This window comes from Taudactylus pleione, unplaced genomic scaffold, assembly GCF_031769625.1.
Source record: "Taudactylus pleione unplaced genomic scaffold, aTauple2 ptg000100l, whole genome shotgun sequence".
In the NCBI taxonomy this organism is placed as follows: Eukaryota; Metazoa; Chordata; class Amphibia; order Anura; family Myobatrachidae; genus Taudactylus; species Taudactylus pleione.
Genome location: NW_028284502.1, coordinates 2370985 through 2395482, shown reverse-complemented (window position 1 = coordinate 2395482; position 24498 = coordinate 2370985).

Here is a 24498-nt window from a genome sequence, read left to right as displayed (position 1 = left end):
AAGTACTATACACCACATCTAACAGACTATGTAGTACAAATAACAGGGACATAAGTAGAATAACTAGCTGATACTAGAAGGAACATGCAGTGTTTAGTTGCAAAGGAGTAGGCCAATTCAGCACCCAATGTCTCTGTACACAATGTATGGGTGAGCAAAAAGTGTTAGAGTAATCAAAGCAGATAAAGGATACAAGGGTGCCGAGTACTGGAGATGTGGATAGCGCAGCCTTAAGCTTTCCCAACCGAGTGTGCAGCATACACTACTTATTTTTGTAACACTATTGTAGCAAATAAAATATATTTGCATAAATTGGGGTGTTTAATATTTTCATCCAGTCAGATGCAGGCTGCATCATCATCATCATCCTCATCATTAGTGAACTACATGCACCAGGATTTCAGCACTTGAAAGTCAGGCCCTATTAGGCAGATGTCACCATATCTGATTTGTGGCCATGTTAGTTGCAACGAAATGCCCACATCATTCCCTTAGTGTACCTTGTTCACTTCCTCCTTGCGTCTAAATGCACATTGTTAGCTACAATATCAGGGACCCGTGATATTTCTGAGCTTTTCCAGCAGATTGACCATGATATGCTCCTTAGTAAAGTCAAAGGATCTTGCCTATCATGGGCAAATGCAGGATTTTTAAGGGTGGGGTTTCTATATACGTATTTACAGTGTGTATATATATATATATATATATATATATTATCTATATATACACATGTAAATATATATATATATATATATATGTATAAATAAATATATATACAGGTATATACATACAGTAAACACACACAAGTATATATATATTATATATACACATACATATATATATGCACTCACATACATATGTCACATACATTACACATACACTTACCTGGCAGCAGCTGCGGGTTGTAGAGATGGGGACAGGACCTGGCACTGTCATTAGGCCCCTCCCCATAGAGACAAAATGCAGTGATTCTAGTGAAATTGCGTCATATTGGATTTGCCTCCTCCCGATTAAACCGTGAATCGCTGCCTTTTGCCACGAGGGGGGCATGGCTTAATATTATGGCACTTACTCATCTTGTCTGTCAGGGAGGTTTGTGGGTACTCAGAACCCCCCCCACCTTCATGTGCTACTGCCTATGACCTACTAATGTGTGCAAGAAGTTCTATATTGAGAGGATGATGATGGAGCTCAAAGAATGATAATGCCTTAGGTGGTAACAAAGATGATTATGATGATGCTTGAGGTGCTACACCAATCCAGTGGGTGTTCACTGTTAACAGTCCTCTTTAACTACAACTGCTTGCACATATATTTGTAGTTAACAGAATAGTTGGTACAATGGCTGGGAGAAATATAATCTAGGTGGCATGGAACTAATTCATGAAAACCTGATAGCACACAGTAGGTGCATGTCTAATTATGTCCTTGGCTGTGCAAAAGGGAGCTGGCTGTTCTACTTGATTTAATTCATAGTGAATTGTTGTTCATACTTAACATGCTTTATTTTCCCTAGGTTCCCCTCTGTAACAAAGGCATGCTTAGATAGCAGCATCACCCAATGATTTTTCTTGGGAAGGTATGATTGTGTTATAGGAGTTTATTTGCTATTACAACATTACTGCAGTAAAAAAATAAATAAGAGAGATCATGAGGAGAATGGTGTTGTCGTCGAAGACAGCAAGTATCTATCAATTCTGCAGGTAGGTGATCCTGGACTGCCAGATAATAAATAATTTTTTATTCTTGTGAAAGTCTACTGGAATGAGCTCACAGTAACTTGTTAAAATTCAACACATGCATCATCATAGTAATTCTCCTTAATATCACCACTATCATTCATCTCAAGCTCTGGTAGGAACTTCTAAAGAAGCACCTTCAGTATCTGAATCATCATCATTACTAGTCGTCCTCTCATTTCCATGTGGTTGATAGATTTGGAATGTGGTGCTTACTTTATATTTTGTTCTATTCTTCCACTTTTTACCATGTACTGTCCTGCCACGTCTGCCACACATACTGATGGGATCATTTTGACAACTTTACATTTAAACATATTGAAATCAATGTAAACTGTTTTCAGTCACAGTAGTTATCTCTGCCACTTACACATACAAAATATTTTTAACACAATGAGGCTGATACAGAATTAAAAGTAATCTTTATGCGGGGTATTAACTTGCGTGTTTTCCAAGAGTACACAACTATGTGCAATGCAAAGACATATGCATTTAAGTTGCATCTCTGCTTGTGACTGAAGGTGCTTTGCTGTACTGCAATGTGGTGTTACTCTGTAGGCAAAGTGGGCTATGCAACGTTGGGTTTACACATTATTATGAATCATTTGCACTAGGGATAAGTCTGATGACAGGTATCACACCGAGCGTTAAAGCTGCAGAGTTAATAGTTTGCATATGGGCTAATATTAGCATTTAGTTCTGTGGAGCAATTATGGCCAATGTGCATTCGGCGCTGCATCAGACTCAATGTCAGATGATTTTCAGTCTAGTAATGAATAATCTTTCATTTAGTCTTCTTGAGTTGAATATATTTTTTTGATACCTGACAGTTTGTTTCAGAGTATCATACTTTATTTTAGATAACGTTTTCTTAACTATTGCTTTGCTAACAATGCTTCAGCAGTATTATATATTTATAAAAAGTAAACATTACAGGCTGCTTAGAAAATAGTAATGTACAGTAGCTGTCAATAATTAGGGGTCAATTCAATTAGGGACAAGGGCGAGATCAGCTGAAGTTTCCGGTATTTCACACTATTGCAACGGCAGCTGATCTCACCCCCCATGTGGTCCATTCTTATCCTGGACTCGCTGATTTTTGTACGCATTCATGAACAAACTTCAGCAAGTCTGGAGCTACTGTAAGTGTGGCATATAGTCATATATCGCCTAATTCCGTCCTTAGTGATGTATAATCATTTTTTCTGTTATTTAGTAAGTACCTGTATATTATACTGTACTCTATGTTTTCATTGTACAGTAGCAGAGAGTACCCCCTCAACCCCCCCCTTTACCCCACACTTCTATATTTTGACTTAAGGAAAGAGGACAGATCTACAAGTTCCCACTTTCAGTCTATAGGACTGTAGTTTCCATTATACTGCACTTAAATAATTACAAATATAATTTTATATATTAAATTAAATAATTAGTAATATTATTATTTGAAAGTTGTGTGTATTTGCTTTGCACTGTGGCACTCAGTTGTAATGGTATCAGCTTAGAACTCCACAGTGACATGCGGTGAGGTAAATGGTTGGGGAGGCACTGACTAGTATCAGAGTCAGATTTACAGATACATATATGAACCCCGAGGGTTCATGTAGGCATTATATAAAGGTGCAGCAGTACATACTGTAGTGTTGGAAATTTGGTGTGTCTTGATCAGGGATGTGTGAAACAGGTAGGCAGGGGAGGCAGTGCCTCACCTATCGTACCCTTTTTTCTCCAGAGTTTTGGCTATGAAAATGATTAGAATATTACAAAAAAGATATTTATAATATTTTCTTTACATTTTTCTTATCATTTTTAAAGTCAAAACTGTGTATTATACCTAAGTATGACAAGAAAGCCTCTGCCTCACCTGACCGCACACCACTGGAACTCCAGGCACTGGAAACCTAGCATCTGCTTCCCAAACAAGCTGAAGCCTAGGTTTGGGGTTGATAGATAACCTGGAGAATATGCACAGGGCTGTAAGGACAGAGAACCCTGTGGGCAGCTTCATTGAAGCCCCTCGGCCCCTGCATCTGGCTAGCAGGGTACCTGGAATGACATCCTGCAGCTGTTTTGAGCTGCAGCTGCGGCTCACAATCTCTGCGGCTGTACTACCTGTTGGTTCTGGCTATTACTAGCAGATAGGATATTTCCTCTGTATGTGCAGCTACTCAGCTGTAGTATAGTTAAGGAGCCTGTTTCTGTGTGTGCAGCTACTCAGCTGCAGTGTGATTAATTGCAAGGGGCCTGTCACTCTTCTGGGTTCTGATTGGCTTCTTAGTTAAAGCACAGTGAGTGCTCTGGTGCCTTGCTGGTTATAGTTTCTGCTAGTCAGAGCTTCCTGATCTGCTGTGGATTGTCGGCGGAGATTCTGTCAGTTACTGCAAGTTTTCTACCATTGCCCTTGCCTTGTTGGAATTCTGTATTCTAGCTTTTGCTTATCCTGCTTGGCCCTTTGTTTGTTTCCAGTTATTTTTATTTCTCCTGTGTTTGTCAACATTCATTTACCACTTTAGCTCACTACTGGCTCACCTAGTCCCACACTATTTCCTTATATCTGCACTTAAGTCCTGGTTGCATCCAAGTACTGGGTGAACTTAGGCCCTCATTCAGACCCGGACGCAAGTGGCCGTTCGTACGTTCGGCGTACGTACAGAAATATGTTAATTCAAGCGCTCGCTCTTAATTTCGAACTCAGCTAAACTTCCTCCCCAAACTCTACCGACCCCTCCTCTAACTAACGAGCGTGCCAAATAGCAAGCGTACATCCACAATGTGGCTTGCAGGGAACGCACGCACAAGTCCAACCCGGAAGTGGGCCTGTCAGATTCCGATTACCTGCTCGTTTATTCTGCCTACCTCCCTCAATCGTATCATGCCAATCAAAATATCAATTATCTTAATTGCTCGTCAATTTAAGTTTTTTATTTTGAAATGCAATAAACTTTACTCTTGTCCGTGTTTTTGTTTACTCGCAGAATACGTACGGCTTAAACATTCGCTTTTATTTGTCAAAATACATGTTTGAGGCAATTATCCATTTGTTTTCTTTGTTTTTACCCACGCATATTTTACTGGGTTCATTTCTTTATTTAAATTAGCTTACGCATGTCACTGCATCAAGCCTATCATAACTCTCAATAGATTTGTGGCCCTGTCGAACACATGACTCATACACTAACCAATAGAATTTGTCCTGTTAATTACCCAAATACATTAGCCAAATTTTTTTTCGGGTCTTTATTAAAATTGTTTTATTTAAAATACACCATTGCCATCATGAGAGCCTCGGCATTAACCGAGGTGATGGACAGGCGGATCACCAGCCAGCCTCCCCCCATCACCAATAGGGAAAAGCGTTCCGCATATGCGGAGGTACGTGGCCTCCTGCATTCCTTCGGCTCACGCCGCCAGATCGGCCAGCTGGAGCGCAGGTGGTCCGACCTGCAACGGCGGACGCCCCGCTTGCTGGCATGCTTTCGCATGCAGATAGCGGAAAATAAGTTTTTTTGACTGTGGTTTTCATGTTTATCTTTGTGGCCCTAACTGCATGTGCATGTTTTCATGTATGGCCTATTTATTCTTTGTACTCATATCTGCATGTGCATGTTTTCATGTATGGTCTATTTATTCTTTGTACTCATATCTGCATGTGCATGTTTTCATGTATGGCCTATTTATTCTTTGTACTCATATCTGCATGTGCATGTTTTCATGTATGGCCTATTTATTCTTTGTACTCATATCTGCATGTGCATGTTTTCATGTATGGCCTATTTATTCTTTGTACTCATATCTGCATGGGCATGTTTACATTTTTTGGGGGTTAAAAATTAGCGTTTAACAAGGTGATGTTCTAAAATAACCACAATTTGTTTTCCATCATTTAAGGGCAGAGCGAAGACTACGGCGTCATCGCCGTCAAAGACGGTGCTCTCGGCCCCTCTCCACAACCCCCAGCCAAACATCCTCACCCCAAAATACCCTAAATTTCCCCTCCTCCCCAGCCTGCACAGACCCTGTGGCACATCCGTCTGTGCTACTTCCCCTCCATCCCAATTCCCCCTCCCCTCCAACCACCCCTCTCGTGACTACCCCCTCCCCTGAATCCGAAATCACCCCTCCCACCTCGTTGGGGAATGTTGCCACCTCCGAGGAGGACGAGGGAGTTGGCTCTGGGCCAGGCGTCATTTTGAACGGTATGTTTCCCTTTTATCCTTTTTTGTGTTTTAAAATGTTTGGATCTAAACCTGTGTCTGTGCCTTTTACTTTTTTTGGTTTGTCTAAGTTTGGGTATTTCTCTGTTTGTCTTTACCTTTTACTGCTGATTTCCACATACACATATTCCACATGGCAAAACAGTTTTTTTTTTTTTTTGCAATTTTTTGGGTGTCCATTTTTGTGTCCTTTGGTTTTTTGGGTTAAATGTGCTTTTGGTCACAATATTGTCATTTTTGGATAGCTTTGTTTGGCTTGTTTTTTCAGGGGGTTTCATTAATTATGTATTAAGCCACACACTTTTCTAACCCACAGAGGACCAGAGGCATTTGGCGGACCTAGCCGGGTACGTCCAAGTGATGCGGGGCCACGTGATCGGCCTGCTGGTGGTCCTTGACCGTATGGCTGGGATCCTGTGTCCATAATTTTTAATTTTTATTTAAAAATATTTTTCAGAATAAAAATTTTAAACTTAGAGTTCAGTCTCATTCCTTGTCTCCAAATCTTAGATTGTTTACACTGACATAAGTAGACTCTTCCAGCAAGTATTTGCAATTAATGTCACTAAGATTGTGTGTTGTAGATTTTTAGGAAACAGGCACATGAATCAGCTAACAGTAACAATCTGCTTGGGCTTTTTTTGTGTGTTACAATTTTTATATTAGTACATTTTACATGTTCCAATTTGGGGGGCAACCTGCTTAGCCCGAGATTCCAAAGCCTACTGATTGTACATAATACCTTTTGGTGTTAGTTTTGACCCAGAAAGCATATTTAAATTTAGAACAAATTGCGACATTACAGGATTAACCCTTAAGCAATTTTAATGTTGGTGAACCTGGTTACACTTGCTTGCAATGTTCAAGAAAATTTGCAAAATTACACTCTCAAAAAATGTATTCAAAACATAACTAAAAAACCAAAGTGTTGGCTCACAAACAATACACACAGTGATAACAAAAAATACAACCCATCAAACACCATATGAAAAAAGTAAAGAAAAATCAAGAACTGGTTGACGAATGAGCATGCTAACATGATTCCACAAATGTTGCGTTGCAATATTGGTTCCAGAATATATATCCAATGTGTCCCCATGAAGGTTTGTTTTGGGTAGCAGGAAGTAGTCATCGTTTCAGTCCCAAAGATTATGAAATCAAACAGAAGATGGGAAAAAACAAATTAATTAGCTGGTCTCCAAAAATCCTTACCACATTGTGTCAAATAACTTCTTTTGTGCAAAAAATTACCTAAAATATCTGGCCACCACATCATCGTGTATGGCCCCCCCACACACTGACCTCCGACCAACCTTGGGGGGCCATCCTCAGGCAAGGCATCCTCTGGCTGCATTGGCACACCACTCCTTATGGCGATGTTGTGAAATATCCCACACAGGACCACAATTTTCGAAACCATATCCGGCAAATACATGAGCTCGCCACCAGAGCGGTGGAGGCATCTGAATCGGCCTTTTAAAAGGCCGATACAGCGCTCCACCACTTGCCTGGTGGCTGTAAGTGCGGAATTAAAATTACTTTGTGGCCCTGGTGTGGGAGCCAAATAAGGAGTGAGCAGCCAGGGCGTGCAAGGGTAGCCACTGTCACCTGTGAAAAAGAAGTGACAACATCAGGATCACTGTGTATCAAGCTTAACATTGTTATGTACTAAAGGTCTCCACTTACCCAGAAGCCACGCATCACCAGCTTGTAGGTTGTTTAATTTGTGCCATATCCCTGATTGCCGGATGACGAATGAGTCATGTGCACTTCTGGGTTATTTTGCATTCAGGGACAGGATCTGGAGGGAGGCATCACATACCACCATTACATTCAGGGAGTGATAGTGTTTGCGGTTGCAAAATATGGCATCCAGCCGTGCTGGAGGCTGAAGTGGTATGTGAGTACCATCCACAACCCCTATGATGTGTGGGAAGCCAGCTATTTGGTAAAAATTGGCCTTGGCCACTCTAAGGGCACCCATATCCAAAGGCATTTGAATAAAATGATGGAGGTGCTTGAAAAGGGCCTCCATCACAGCCCTCATGATCCGTGAAAAGGAGGATTGGGAGATTCCCGCCACTATTCCCACCGTTGTTTGAAACGATCCTGAGGCACAGAAATGTAACACCGACATTAATTGCGTAAGTGGTGGTATTGCTGTAGGACTGTCAATTTGCCGCTCAAGATCACTCTCTATTAATGAGAGAGTGTCTATGATGATTTGGGGCGGAAGATGGTAGCGTCTTAACACCTCATCATCAGGCATTCCAAAAAGGGTGACACGTGTTCGATATATCTGGGGCCTTGCACACCTACGATGCCTTCGCCTGGGGCGAGATTGAGGTTGGTCGGCTTCCGGGAGCATGGCCAGAACAATCCGACCAAGATCAACCTGAAATGGCAAGAATTGAATGTAAGGTTATTTTGCCCAAAAATAATTGAAAAATTACTTAGATTGACGATACAATCCAATGATGCTTACATGCCGGGGTATTGTCATGATTTTCCCAACCTATAAATAAAAACAAACAATGCATCAATTTAGGGTGGCCATTTAGGAATCTAAATTGGGTGCAAGACAAAACATAAAAGGGGATAAACACACATTTGCGCAAAGAGCAAAACGACAGTGCGCAGACTACCACAATTTGGGCCCAAAATTATAAAAAATTTGCTAACAGGAAATCACAACCAATTTCAAGTCACAAAATAAGCAGATAATAATGCGCTAATTAGTTCGCAAATACAAGACAAAAAATAAGCAGATAATAATGCGCTAATTAGTTCATACATTTAGGAATCACAAAACCAAAGGTTAAAAGTGTAAGGTCAAACAAAGTTGAATTTAAAAAAAAACATGAACATTTAATAAACAAGTGAAAGAAAAAATATACCATAAGAGGATATATAAGTCACCGGATAAAAAGGTCGTTGGGGCAGAGCCAAAAGAAACCTAACAAAGGAGAATTTGTAAAAATGTAATGACCCAAATTTTACAAAAAGAAGGAGACACAAAGTGAACAAAAGTAAGACGGCCAAAAACTTACCAAAAAATGACACGACAAATAAAACAAACACACCAAAAAAAGCGAACGGAAATAAAAACTCCAAAAAGACAAACCAAAAACAACTCCAAACAACGCCAAATACAAATCCCGCCAACAATCCACTCCGACCAACGTAACCTCCAACAACCAACACCCGCCACCTCGACTCGAGACGCCCCAAGCCATAAATAGTGTTTATTTTCCCGCACAAATTAAGGAGGGATCATAGGAACGCACAATCAATGATGCGGACGAAAAATAAGGACGCATGTATAAATACGTCACGACCCAAAAAAAACGTTCTGGTGTATTTCTTGTTTGGAGATAAGAAATGGCTACAGACCAGGGAAACAATGGCCAAGAGTCTGCCGGTAAGTTTTGCATGCATTTCCAAACAAGGATTATTTTGAAACATAATATAGTGAAAGTTTGCAAGCTTAAATTTCTCAATGTTTAAACAAATAGGTGAGGAGGATGACATGGAAGAGGCTGCTGGGACCAGTATTCCGGCCAAAGCAGGGAAAAAGAAAAGGCAGCCACAATTCACAAGAAAGGAGATGGAGGTTTTGGTTCAGAAGTGTGTGGACATCCTGCCACAGGCAGACAGGAATATGGGTGCATGCCAGAAGTGGAGAATGTGGGAGGAGGTAGCCAGTGCTGTCAATAGGGTGGGTGATGATGTCCGTCTAACCCTGGATGTCAAATGGCGGTAAGTAAAAACTTGACCCCCCTAAAACCAAAAAAAAAACCAAAAACGAAATAATGGTTACTTTTTCACCCACAGATGGCAAGACTTCAAATATTGCCTGAAACAAAAAATGGCAGACAGGGCTAGGCATGCAAGGGGGAGAGGTGGGGGTCCCACCCCTGTGTCATTGGAGTTGAATGATTTGGAAGAGCTGGCACAGGGGTGTGTGCAGGCTGTGGTGGTGTTTGGGTGTCCAACATGGATACGGACATGCCAGACTTTGCGGCTCCTCATGTTGTCCCAGGTAAATATTGTGATTTAACCAACTCTGAAATGTTATTGTGCCAATATGTAGATTCTAATGTGACTCTTTTCTCATTTTTCAAACAGAGACACAGGCAGATGAGTCTGCTCCAGAGGGGAGCCTTGGCCGCAGAATTTCTGCAGGCTCTGCAGGGGAGGAGCCAGTACATCCGGCTGAGGACCCTGCAGAAGCCAGTCCAGGGCAATCCCCCTCGCAGGCAGTGGCACTCCTCACAGAACTCAATTTTAAATCGGATTTCCATACGGAGATTCTGCAGAGGATGGACGCCAGTCTGCTACGGGTGGCTGAGGCCCTGGAGCAAAATGCTGCGGCCAACGTGACCATTGGTCAGGCCCTGGTGGAGAATACCAGGGCCAACATCCGCATCGCCAATGCCCTGGAGCAGCTCGTTCGCCAGCACATGGTGGAGCCGACCTCCCTTCCTGCCATAACATCAGGATCCTCCACCTCTGGCACAACATCAGCCAATCCTCCAAATGTGCCTAGCCCTGTGCCTAGTCCAGAGGCCACAACATCTGCCTCTGGACAGGCCAGCCCGATGACATCCCGGACCCGGTCTGGCACCCACCCTCCCCCAGCCAAACGGGGGAAAAAACGTTGACAGCACTGGCTACTTTTCCCACACTGCTTCTGTGCTTGCCCCATATTCCTTTGTGGCCAAAACTTCCCTCTCCTTTCTTGTGAATTGTTTTTAATTTTTTGTTTTAAGTTTCCATACCTTTTATGTTTGCCCAAATTATAATTTTTATTGGAATAACACTGCCAAAAAAGTTTGGGCCAAAAGTGGGCCAGAAAATGTTTTTAGTTTCCAATAAATTTTGAAAAAATATTCGACATTGTATTCTGACATTATTTTATAAATGGTTTACAGTTAATCCTGGCCCACAAGGCAAAAACGACCTCCCAAAAAATTAAAATAAAAAAAAGGGCTCTTTAAGGAACACTTTAAAAATTACATAAGGATGCAAATTCTCCAGACAAAAGCAAAATGGAAAAATACACACAAACATGATGACATTATTGTTACAATAGCACAAAAACCAAATACAAACCAAAAAAAACATACCTACAAATGTACGCTAATTGATTGTGTAATCCTGAAATTAGCAGCTATGATTTCCACCTGCGTACGGTTTTGTGCTAACCAAAAAAACTGTTTGCAAAACACATTACAAGCTGGTTTTCAATTCAAAACTGATTGTTTTTCTGACAAGCCGTGATTAATCGATGAAACATCGTGGAGGGCCGGGACGGAGGAGAAGGCCATCGCCAATGTGGTCGAGTAATCCAGACCCCAAACTGTGCGAGCAGTTTGAACGGAAAGAGGATCATCCAGTGGCGTATGACTTGGTACGAACACATTTGACGTTCGCATCAGATAATGTATGTACTCCCAAAAAACGCCTCGCCACGCCTGCGTTTTTCCATCTCCACCCCCGTCAATGCCCAAAAACGCCCTGTTCTGTCAATCACATTTGACATGTCACTTCCTGTACGCAATTTGACGAACGAGACAAAAAAAGCTCGCAATATGCCGTACGCACATTCGCAGTGTTACACCGACGCATGCGCGGTTTATCAACATCGAAACGCAACGAGCGTACTGCTGTTAATGAGTGGCTCTGAATGAGGGCCTTACTTCACCCATGAAAAGTGGCTGTTAGAAGTGAATACCAATCTACTCACAACAGGAGTAGCGTGCTTGCTAGGCAAGAAAAACAGCAACTAAAATTGGTGCTACGGTGCAAGTAGGAATATATTTCAGATGCTTTGGCCATGCAGTCTCTACAAATGCTCAGAGCATCTGGAGTGTAGGCTTATGACAATATTTGGTAAGACAGAAGTGGCAGTGGCACACGGCACACTGGTACCTTGTTACAGGGCTAAATATGCATATATTATATCATATTCCAAGGAACATCTCTTTTATTCATGTAAATGTTTCCATTTTTTCTCCATGGATCTTATGTGTTTTGGATTGCATATAAAAGTCCCTCCCTTGAGATCGGGCACCATTTCACATAGGAGATATGAGGAAGAGGGTGTGGGAAGCATTGGGTTGTGTGTTACTTTCATTGTTAACTAACTTAGGGGCTATATGTAATTTTGGGACTGTGGGCTGCAGCACTCAGAGGCATTAATGCCATTAGGAGGAGTCAACTAGTCAGACTGGAGCTGGTGCACTGTATTATGTTTGTCAAGCCAGTAAAGGCAGGGGCAGGGCATTATGTAATTTAAAAATGCCATCAGGAGATTTTGCTTATCTTAAAATGGCACAGTGTGCACATTTAGGAGCATTGATTAACTTAAAGGGCACTGTGTCAGTAAAAATAAAACAGAGGCACTGTGGTATGTGGGCTGCAGCACTGTGTTATACAATTACATTCAGTAGGTGTCACCATTACTAGAAGCACTGTGAGTTGCAGTGTGTTAAAAAAATAATAGCACTTGTGTGTGTTCAGGTAACGTTATAAAAAATTAAAATGACAAAACTTGTGTGTTAAAAAATATAATGTCATTACAGTACCACCAATTCTAGGGGTGATGTGAGGCACTGTGTTGTGTATTCAGACACTTATCAAAAATTAAAATGATAAAGCTTGCATGTTTAAGAAATATAATGTCATTATGGTGTTCTCAATATAACAACATTTTAAAACTTGTTTGTTAAAAAATATAAAGTCACTAGGGTGCCACCATTACTAGGAGCACTGTGCGGCACTGTGTTGTTTGCTCAGGAACAGTTATCAAAATAACAACATTTTAAAACTTGTGTGTTAGAAATATAATGTCATTAGGCTGTTACCATCACTAGAAGTGCTGTGTGTTCAGACACTGTTATCAAAATATTATCATTTTAAAACTTTTGTACTAAAAAATATAATGTCATTAGGGTACCAAAAAGAGCTGGAGCAGCAACCAAGTACTAGTGCTGCAGCTGCTGCCAGCAGTCATGATAGTACTTCAATATATAAGGTGAAAATAAAGTTTAAGAAAGGGCAATTGAAATCTAAACAATATTTCACAATTTTACAAAAACATCACCTTTAATAATAAATGGAAAACGTATAGCTTAAAAGTGTAAGATTGCAAACATTCCATAACTTGCTTTGTTAAACTGTGCATGTTTTTTTTTAATATACAACATAATACCCAAAGACAATTCCTTCTTGCAACAAGAATTATGGAAGCTATTTGGTATTTTTCAGCAATATGAACATGAACCAGATAAATTGTATTCTTTTATGGCTTTTTCTCAGTTGCTGCAAAACAAGGCCACATTTGAATTACATTTTCTTAATCAATCAATAAATCAATCGTTATCTCTATTCCACTACATTAATACTCCACCGCCGTTACCTTTTACGGCCCTTGGACCTCTGATCTAGTTCTTGATTAATGAAAACATTCTTTCTGTGGAGTCGTATAGTTTATTAAATTGCAACCCTGTCTGCCACTGCTGTGCTGCAATGTTTCATTGATGTGTTATGTTCTTTTAAACTGCTATGTGTTTGTGCTGCTGCTCTGTTGCTTAGTTTAGCCAGATATTTTTGGCCAATATTGGTGAACAATATTGTGAGCTGTGAGGTGGTCAAAATGAACTGGAAATTACTGGAAATTAGTGTTATTGAGGTTAATAATACTGTAGGAACAAAAACAGGTGAACATTACATGATTTTAGCTATTTTTAAAACAATCCAGATACAAAATCAAAAACATTTTAGAGTGTTTTTGGCACTACCAAAACACGATAAATATAAAACCAAAATATAGGGGTCCATGTACATCCCTAATTATTTTTAAGCGTTTCCACTACAAAATTATGCATGTTTCATGAAAATCCATTCAGTAGTTTTTACGCTAACTTTGGAACAAACAGATAGACACAACTTTGTTATTATATTAGTATAGCCAAAGGTACTATTACATTTTTCCAGCCATTTGCCTAAGTGATCCTGAGCTCACTGAGGCAATGGGTACCCTAAAGCTGCACATATGGCACCATTGGTTAGCCTGAGTGGGAAAGAAGTTTTAATCATAAGCCCGGTATATTCACAAAACTGTATTCTATTTAGTATTGGAATTAGAGGCAATCTTTGGGGCTACAGGGGTAGTAGAGAATTTACATATGTCATTTTATAGGAACAAAAATACTTCTTGACCACCAACAGAACCAGGGAACTATTTTATCTACTCAACTCTTTAATTGCTTTTAATTAGTTCTATGCAATAAAATGCAATCTCACTCCATTGCAGAACTAGTCACTCTTGCCTAATCTTGTTGAGAAATGTCCAAAGTCCTTCAACCCCTGTCTTCTTGCCTTTAAGTTACAGCCATCTCAGCTTATTATCATAAAAATAAAGATTTAACTTCGTATCACAGATAATTACAGAAATATATTATAATAGGAGATGAGGATGTAAAAGTTTATTTATATTTAGTCTTCCACCATTTTATTGGGAACATTTAAAAAAACATTTAGCAATGTCTAAAAATATGCAAACTAAAAGGACAATTGAAAAATAAACATTACCTATCTACAATGAAAATACAGTGACATGCAATTAGGAATTGTTTATAGAAGAATTTGGTAGCAACTTACTATTTTGTCACAGACATGTTTAAAGATTGAATGCATTTGTAAATGCATCTAAATGCAAATTAAATGCATATAAAACACATATTAAACCTGTACATAAACACAATACGGTTCACCTGTCATTTTTTTAAAACATTGCAAAATGCCAGCATTTGTGATACACAAGAGATAATACAAATCATGCTTTTATTAGTTGGTAGGTATGCATTTAAAGGGGACTATTTATTAATATTTGGGAGCAGATTTGAAAATTAACATTCCTTACACTGCATATCGTGGCAATTAGTAATATATTAACCTAGGGTTACGGGACGCCGCACCTTGAGGCCCTACATACCACTGGAACTGCACATCGTTTGTATTCCACCCCATGGTAATAACACCACGCACCCTTCCCAGTGATTAACAGTGGATCACACACGGATCCACCTTACAGTTGGAACATTTATTAACTATTTGCCTAATTTCTATCAGAACCATTAGCTGCAGGCGACCATCCACCACTATACCGAGTACCACACAGCAACAGTACGCAAGTGCTACAATATAACATCTCTGATCTTTTCCCTCTCCCCCCCCCCTTTCCCCCCCCTCACCTTTTTACCAGTTTGCTTTGTTCCTATCATACATCTGATTACATGTATGTATATGTTTATGTGTTGTCTTGTCCATTAGAAGTGTCTGTCTGTTTGTTATCAATACCATTGAATTTATTTACTAATATCTGCAATACATAAAATACATCAATAATTTAATTAAATAAATTTTTTTGAATACAACCTTACTGTTTGAGTGTATTCTAAAACTCAATAAGGTACCAATCATTTGTGGGCAAGCGCGGGCACTAAACCCCCCCTTTTACCATATTTACCTAATAAGTCCCTGCTGCTGCCTCAAACAAATCAGGTGAGTGAGCGCTGACCAACTATTCCCCCTTTAATATATTAACTGTTGTAGTGATGCTGGGACAAATAAACCTAACCTAAACATAACCTCCCCCACGGTGAACACCTTAAATGCCCCAGAGTTACCTGGTTCGGGCTGGTGTTTGTCTGTGTTCTGGCATCGGGATTAAGATAAGCGTCAATATATCCATGCCTGTTTTAAGTCCTGTGTCAGATTACCAGCGTAGGGATTCTGACCGGCGGCATGCCGTCCGCTGGTCTGCTAGTTACATCCCGTTGCTCATAGCAACCTATCAGATTCCAGCTATTATCTTCTAGAAGGTGCTAGATAAAGGTTAAGTAGAATCTGATTGGTTGCTATGGGGAACATCTCCACTTCTCAAAACCTGCACTTATTAAATATTAGAGATAAGCGGGTACCGGACCCGCCCAAACTTCATGATCTGGGCCGGGATCAGAGTTTGGCTCGAGTTTTCCTGCCTGATTTGGATCCCAAAACAAGGCAAAACATCATCCTCCCACTGTCAGATTCTCACGGATTTTGGACTCTATAAAGGCAGGCTTGGACTGGGCCGCCGGGAATTCGGGGGATTCCCCGGTGGGCCCCGCTGCTCCATAGCCACGCCCTCTATCACGGGAGGGCGTGGCTTAGCACCTTGGTCACTGGCAACTTGTTTTACAGTGGGTGCATGCGGAGGTCGGCGGGATAGTGTGCGCGGCGGTCGGCGGGTTAGTGTGCGCTCGGTCGGCAGTCTCACCGCACTGTCTGCACCAGCACCACTCATTCCATATTCCGGAATCAGTGGTGCCGGTGATGTCACGCGCCATCAGCGGGGATTCGCGGTGCAGAGCCACCTTCCTCCTCTAAGGAGAACAAGTCACCAGCATGGTCCTTCCTGCAGTTAGGACCCTGCCGCCCACCAATGACTGACCTCTTGTAGGAAGCTCCTCTGTCTGGCCTCTGAGGTAAGTGTATGCTGTTGCTGTAGATGCAGCTCATCCTGGAAGCTTTGGCAGCAGACGAGAAGAGGGAATCTGTAGCCTGAGTCCCACCACTGAGCCTTCCACAGCCTGCTCTCTGTCTCTTATTCAAAGCTTAAACATATTAAATAAATTATGGAAGTTTGCTATTTTATGTTGACTTAGCGCTGGAAAATAATTTGTCTATGATAAACAGTCCTCCTATTCCCACCCAGCCCATGAACCTTAATTACAATTTCATTGCATAAGCAATAAAAAAAAGTAAAACATGCAAGTTCTGACCACGTTTCTGGTACCAGCCAATGGGGTCCTGCTGCTCCCTTCTTCTGTTTCATCAGACTGCACCCCTTCTGTCTCCCCAGCCATCCTCCCTCTGTCTCCCCAGCTCCAGCCCCTGGCCCCCGCAGCCAACAGATACTTACCATCTTCTGTATCTTCTGGCTGCGTCTGCGACTGGCTCCTCATGCAGCGAATTTGACGTCATGATGTAATGCTCACTTTGTCTCAAAAAAACCCAAAACTTTTTTCATTCTATGAATCTGGCTGCCTGGCCCTGGACAGCTAGGAGCCAGAGGCGTACCCGGGACTCCAATCCTGGCAGTCCCGTCTTGATTCTACCCCTGGCTGCGGGCAGCACCGCCAGACAGTGCCCCCCTTGGCCTGCGGCCCTGGCGAGTACCATCCTGGACAAGGGGTATATACACCCCTGAGTGAGGATAATGCAATATGTCTGTATACAGTGGCATCCCTACCTGTTGATGCACCCTGTGCGGATAGGGGTGGGTAGCTTAGCAGTGCACGCGGAATCACTGCGCGCCAGGAAAAAGTTGCATGGCCACGTGACAAGGGGCATGGCCTCATGGGTGGGGGCAGGGCCACGCACCCGAACCCCAGTTTTAGTCTCTCCGGTGGTTCCCGGAGGTGCGGGCTGCCCCTGGGGACCAGTGCAGGGCCGTAGCTAGGGTAGTGCGGCCGGTGCCATCGCACAGGGCACCACAGGTCAGGGGGCACTGTTTGGGCCTGTCAAATTTCTGTTTATTATCATTCTCACTTGTAGTTTCCTCTTATTGCATCTCCAGCATCACCTGGCCTCCCCTATTTCTTCCCTGGCCCTTCCCCATGAGGCCATGGTCCTCTCTCAGGTGTACTATATAATGTACAAAGAAAAATGGTAGTTGCTCAGATCAGCTTAATTGCATAACACAGGTACTTGTAAAGGGCGGGGTTTACACTGAACACAGAAAAAAAGAGAGATTTGCCCTCCAGCACACTGCAGCAAAAACAATACTTAAATCCTACATGATAATAGAGATTTAGAGGTATTGGTTACACATATTTGCAAATATATGAATAAGCGCCAGGCCAAGGCACCCCTTGCTTCTCGGACGTGAGCCCCTTAATAATAGGGACGCCAGTATAGAGGAGCCTTGACGATTGGCCTGGCGCTTATTCATATATTTGCAAATATGTGTAACCAATACCTCTAAACCTGTCACTGAGGGGGAGTCTGCACTTTGGTGTCACCCCTCGGCGGGTGACACCCGGATGCAGCTTGCACCCCTCCCTTGTGATGCCACTGTCTGTATCAGATCTACCCAAAGGTCAAATAAGGCATAGCAACCATCATCTACAGAGGCATGGGCATATCTACCATAGGTGCAAGGGGAGCAGCTGCAATGGGGCCCAAAGCCTTGGGGGCCCATCTTCTTGTCAAACTTACATGTGTTATATACATATTTCACCATTGGGTGGTACATAGGGGCCCTTACACACTTTTGCTATGGGGCCTTGAAATACCTAGTTATGCCCCTGTATAGAGGTACAAGTCACAGTGACAAGGGGGGAATGGAATTTTGTACAGGAACAGAGCTCCCTGTTATGTTATATATAATGTTTTGCAGATCTCTCTTAAAAGAGAGAGGGAGATAGATAAACCCATAATCTGCTAATTATTTGTATAGCGGACTCAGAAGATGACTGTGGAGAATTCAGACGGTTGGAGTTTATGGATCCATATGGTAAAATTAATAAGTCCAGTTTTTAATGATTTATTGGGCAATTCATTAATTAATCAATAGTGAATAGTTGGTTCCGCCTCACATTTACTACTGGACATTTTTATAAATACACTATGTAACTCAGTGATGGTAATATTTAATATTATCCACTAACATATAATGAAAGAGTGACTATGACATTCCTGATCTCATTGCTGGGATAATGTAATGTACAATGTCAGGGTTTATTTGAAGTCTGATCAGTAGCCCCTTTGGTCACTTTGTGAATACAATTCTCAGAGTATAAATAGATTAGAGCACTTATTCCCCAAATTCATGGAAGGGATGGGGAGAGAGTGCTGTATATACTGAGAACATGGGGTGGAATGTTACAAAAATATGGCAGCATGTAGTGAGTAATTTGTGATTGATTTTCTGAAGAAACAAATTATTTGGTATCCAAATGAACACAACACCATACATTGTACCCTCATGTATAACATGAAATTTTATACATGTGCCTGAGGACTGACCCCCCCCCTCCTTTGAATTATACATTGGGCTCGATTCTATTCTGTGCAAAGTGAATAGCGCCAGGAATCGTTTCCCGAAGCTATTCAATTCAGCGCGCTGCTAAGCCCGACTAAGGATTTCTTCTCGCATCCCTCTGAGGATGTGAGCAGAAATCCAACAATAGTCCAGGCACGAGGCTGTTTTCTGCCCTTCGCGCCTGTAAAACAGCATCGCTCCGGGAAGTTAGGTTGGGGAATGGCCATTCTCGCGCCTTAAGCAGGGAGTTTCGTCGCGAGAACGGGCATTCTCCGACTAAACACCGCACAGAATTGAATAGCTCCGGGAGCTATCTCCAGGCGCTATTTACATCGCGGGCAAGTGAATCGAGCCCATTGTTATTCTATTAGGTAGTCAGTTACATAGTGGAGCTGGACCATTGATCAACATGGTGCTTTGTTCCCTTTTATAGAAACTACCTAGATTTGCCTAATTGTTAGCCAAACATATGTGATGGTTGGCCACACCCGTTCTGGTGGATGGCCACACCCTTTAAGTATGGGCCCTTATCCCTGCATTCCCCTGGTGGGCCCTTCATGTCCAAGTCCGACACTGTATAAAGGTAACCGGTCATCGGCACCATTATCACTCCAGCTATGCAGAATGTATTGTAGAGATGCATACCTCCCAACATGACCCTCTCCAGGAGGGACACAATGCTCTGGTCCTGGACTTCCCTGGTAAGAGGTGGGGCTGCAGCGCAGTTCAAAATTAAAATAGGGGAGCCACACCAACTGTCATTTCAAATGCTGCCAAACATCACTGGCTGGGACTCACTGGCAGTTGGTGTGACTCCCCTGTTTGAATTTGGACTGTACTACAGTCCCACCTCTGAAGCCGCCACCAATCATAAATTAGCAGGGAAGTCCTGGACCAGAGCATTGTGTCCCTCCTGGAGAGGGTCATGTTGGGAGGTATGGAGATGTGTCACTGTGCTCTGTCTGTCCATCAAGGGGCTGGTGTGTCTTGCAGGAGTGCTCTGCCATGTCGGTCTAGGGGTGCTCTGGGTGCTGTATCCATCCATCAAAAGGCTGCTGTGTCTTGCAAGGGTGCTCTGCTGTGTCGGTCTATGGGTGCTCTGGATGCTGTGTCTGTCCATCAAGGGGCTGCTGTGTCTTGCATGGGAGCTCTTTTGGTCTAGAGGTGCTCTGTCCACCCATAAAGGGGATGCTGTGACCTTCAGGGGTGCTCTGTAAGTCTAGGGGTGCTCTGGGTGCTCTGTCCATCCAAGGGTCCCCAGAGTAAAAATATAAAATCTAATAATATTAATAATATAATTTATTTTTAATGCTGTACCCCAGTGTACTATATATTTTTTTTTTACTGTGATGCTGCCGGTCTGACCATAGTGTAATATTCATACATGTATTGTGGCTCAGTAAGTGGTAGCGCAGTATAATGTTCATACACATATTGTGACACTGTAAGTGGAACTGCAGTGTAATATTCCCTTTCATACATTTATTCTGACACTGTAAGTGGCAGCCCATTGTAATATTCATAGTATTTCGTACTGTGACACTGTAAGTGGAACTCCAGTGTAATATTCATACACGTATTGTGACACTGTAAGTGGAACCACAGTGTAATATTCATAAAAAATATTGTGACACTGTAAGTGGTAGTGCAGTGTATTCATAAAAAATATTGCAACACTGCAAGTGGAACCGCAGTGTAGTATTCATAAAAAATATTGTGACACTGTAAGTGGTAGCGCAGTGTTTTATTCATAAAAAAATATTGTGACATTGTAGGTGGTAGCGCAGTGTATTATTCATAAAAAATATTGTAACTCTGTAAGTAGAACCGCAGTGCATAATTCATAAAAAATATTGTGACACTGAAAGTGGAACCGCAGTGTTTTATTCATAAAAAATATTGTGACACTAAGTGAAACCACAGTGTATTATTCATAAAAAATATGACACTGTAAGTGGTAGCGCAGTGTTTTATTAATAAAAAATATTGTGACACTGTAAGTGGTAGCGCAGTGTTTTATTCATAAAAAATATTGTGACACTGTAAGTGGAAACACAGTGTATTATTAATAAATTATTTTGTGACACTGTAAGTGGTAGCGCAGTATATTATTATTAAAAAATATTGTGATACTGTAGGTTATTGATACCACAGTGTAATAGTTAAAATTGGTACAAATTGACATGTGTGCTGTACCACACTTCATTTGTGTTTGTTGATATGGAGAATGATCAGTTGAGAGGAGAGCAGGAACCACAAACTAGTGCTGGAGCTGCTGCCAGTGCCACCAGTCATGATGATAGTAGTCCGTCTACGTCATCTACTGAAACCGATGCCTAAGGGTATACAGAACTTAAGCCAGGGCATCTAAAATCAAAGAAGCAATCTTTTAGTTAGTTTCAGAAAGACATAAAACTGGCAAAATGCCTTTAACCACATGAAGTGGCAAGAAAAGACTAAAGCCCTTGGCCTTCATTTATGACTGGTGGTTCTGCCTCTTATGATGATGTAAGCCCTTCTACCTCTAGAAGCTTAAAAATTTTTTTAATTATTAAGTTATGGGAACCAACTGTGTGCTCAGAAATGTCTCAAATCCATGAGGAGAGTCTAAGGGCCATATTCAAAAAGCGGTGATAACGGTCATATTTTTTGCCATTGGCAAAAACGATCATTTTTCATAAAAAAACAGGTGAAAATGGCAAACAGGTGAAAATGCAGAAAAAAAACTGGAGAAAACTTTTTTCCATCCCAGACCAGGAGAAAAAAAAAAGCAAAATCCCTATTTTTGGCAAAAATTTGGGGATTTCTTTCAGAACCCTTTGGACACCCCCCCCCTAATGATAAATTACTACAATAACATTTTGGAAGTTGCGTACTTTGGTGAAAAATGACCACATCATTTTTTGGGTGAGGAAAAAAAATAGTTGAAAATGGTTTTAACATATTGGGTCTGATTTTTCAGGGGCGGTATGGATGTGTCAAGTGTTTTAAACATTGTACATGGTTGCAACAAACGGCTTTTAAAATTTCATTGTTACAACACAAAAATATACTTGCACCCATTTACTGTACCCCCAATTTACGTGAGCTTGTAATTTCCTGGAAAAAATAGCTTTCTATCATTTTCAATGATTTATTTTTTCACAAAAAATTGCGCGGTCATTTGTCGCCCAAGTATGCAACTTACGCAAAAAAATGAGGGTCATTTTTCAATAGTAGGGGTGTCCAAAGGGTTCTGAAAGAAATCCCCACATTTTTGGGGATTTTGCATTCTTTTTCTCCTGGTCTGTGATGAAGAAAACTTTTCTGCAGTTTTTTTCTCCATTTTCGCCTGTTTGCCATTTTTATGGTGAAAATGTTGCCCTTTTTTGGCAGAAAATGTCCGTGTTTGCCAATGGCGAAAAAACATTAGTTTTCATCACTAATTGAGCCTCCGTTCACCACTTGTGCATCTTCTGCAAATGTGGGGATGAGCAGCACAAGTCATCATCCTGACATAGAAATTGAGGATGTTTCTGTGGAAGCGCACCAGGATGAGGAGGATACTGTATTTGTGTAGCTGATGCTAATAAGGATGTTGATGATGAGGATGTTGTTGATGAGGATGTTTGTGTAAAGCATGGAAACAGTTGTTGCCTATGATAAGGAAAAGCCCATTGTCATGCCTTGTTCATAAAACAAAAAAATCCACTTATGTGTGGAGTCATTTCTTCCCAAATCCGGACAACAATTGTCAAGCCATCTGTACCCATTGTCATGCCAGAGTAAGAAGAGGTAGGGACTTTAACCATCTAGGAACCTCCTCCCTGTTACATCATCTTCAGTGCATCCATCCAAAGTGTTTGCAAAATTCAGAAACTTTGACTACAAAAGTAACAACAAGCAGTCCAGCATCGGCTAGCTCCTTTTTGTCTGCTAGATCCAAGCACCTAGCATCTTCACCAACAACACCTTCATTAACAATATCCTCAATCATGATCGGAACTAATCCTGCATCCAAATTGATAAGGCTAACTAAGTACTCCCCTATCTTGGATTCCTCAGAAGAATCCTTGAGTGCTACCCCTGCTGCTGCTGATAGTGGAGTTTCATCCCAGAAGGTGACCAGGAAGACTATTAGTAGTAGTTCAAAAAAACAATTGACTGTTAAACAATCCTTTGCAAGGGGGGGAGAAGTATTACAGCAGTCACCCAGTTGCACAGCAGATCACTGATGCCATAACATCTATGCTGGCATTAGATGTGCTTCCGATATCCGCCATTAGTGCAGATGGTTTTAGACAGTTAATTGAGGTCCTGTGTACCCACTACCAAATCCCATCTAGGTTCCACTTCACTAGAAAAGTAATTCCATGCCTGTACGGAGACATTAAAAAACACTTAATTATTGTCCTCCAAAATGCCGTTGTACCCACAATCCACTTAACCACAGATACAGTATGTGGACAAGTGGAATAGGGCAAATGCAAGATTACATTATGGTAACAGCCCACTGGGTGGGTGTACTGCCTTCAGCGGCACCAACAGCAGCCACAGCATCTAAGAAACAGCAGCTCATTCAAAGGTACGCTACTCTGTGTATCACCGGTTTCACTAAGAGGCATACCACTGATAACCTCTTATAAAAACTCAGGGAAGTAATTGCAAAATGGCTTTCCCTGCTTGGACTCTCCTTGGGATTTTTAATTTCCAAAAATGCCTCCAATATTGTGATAGCATTACAGATGGGTGAATTCCAACATGTCCCATGTTTTGCTCACACAATCAACTTGGTTGTGCAACATTTAAAAAAAAAATGACAGGGCCATGCAGGAGATGCCCTCTGTGGCCTGCAAAATTTCTGGACATTTTCGCCATCCAGCAGGTGCATGTAGAAGATTGCAGCTTTTGCAAGAAATGTTGAATTTGCCCTGTCACCAGCTGAAGTAAGAGGTAGTTACAAAGTGGAACTCCACCCTGTATATGCTTCAGCGGATGGAGGATCAACAAAAGGCCACCCAAAGCTACACAACAAAGTATGACCTAGGAAGAGGAGGGGGAATGTACCTTACTCACGCTCAGTGGAAATACTTACCGTGTTTTAGTCACCTGTGAAGTGAGTTCAGAAACTGCCAGCTTAAGTCAGGTAATTCCCCTAATAAGACTGTTGGAAAAGCAGCTTGAGAAGCTGAAACAAAGCGATTCCACTAAATAATTTTTCGCTTTGCCAGGATCCAAGGGCTCTTCTAATTGGATCAAAATATTTTGACGACCATGCTCGAACCCAGGTTTAAGGCATACGTTGTGTCTTTCTTCCAAACGGACACAGATCTGAAGAGATGCAAAGATCTGTTGGTAAGTAAATTGTCAGCTCAAATGGAATGTGATGCAGCAATGGCTCCTTCAGTTTCACTAGCAAGTGTGGCTGCCAGGAAAAACCGAACTTTCCCCAGAAAAGACCCACTGCTGA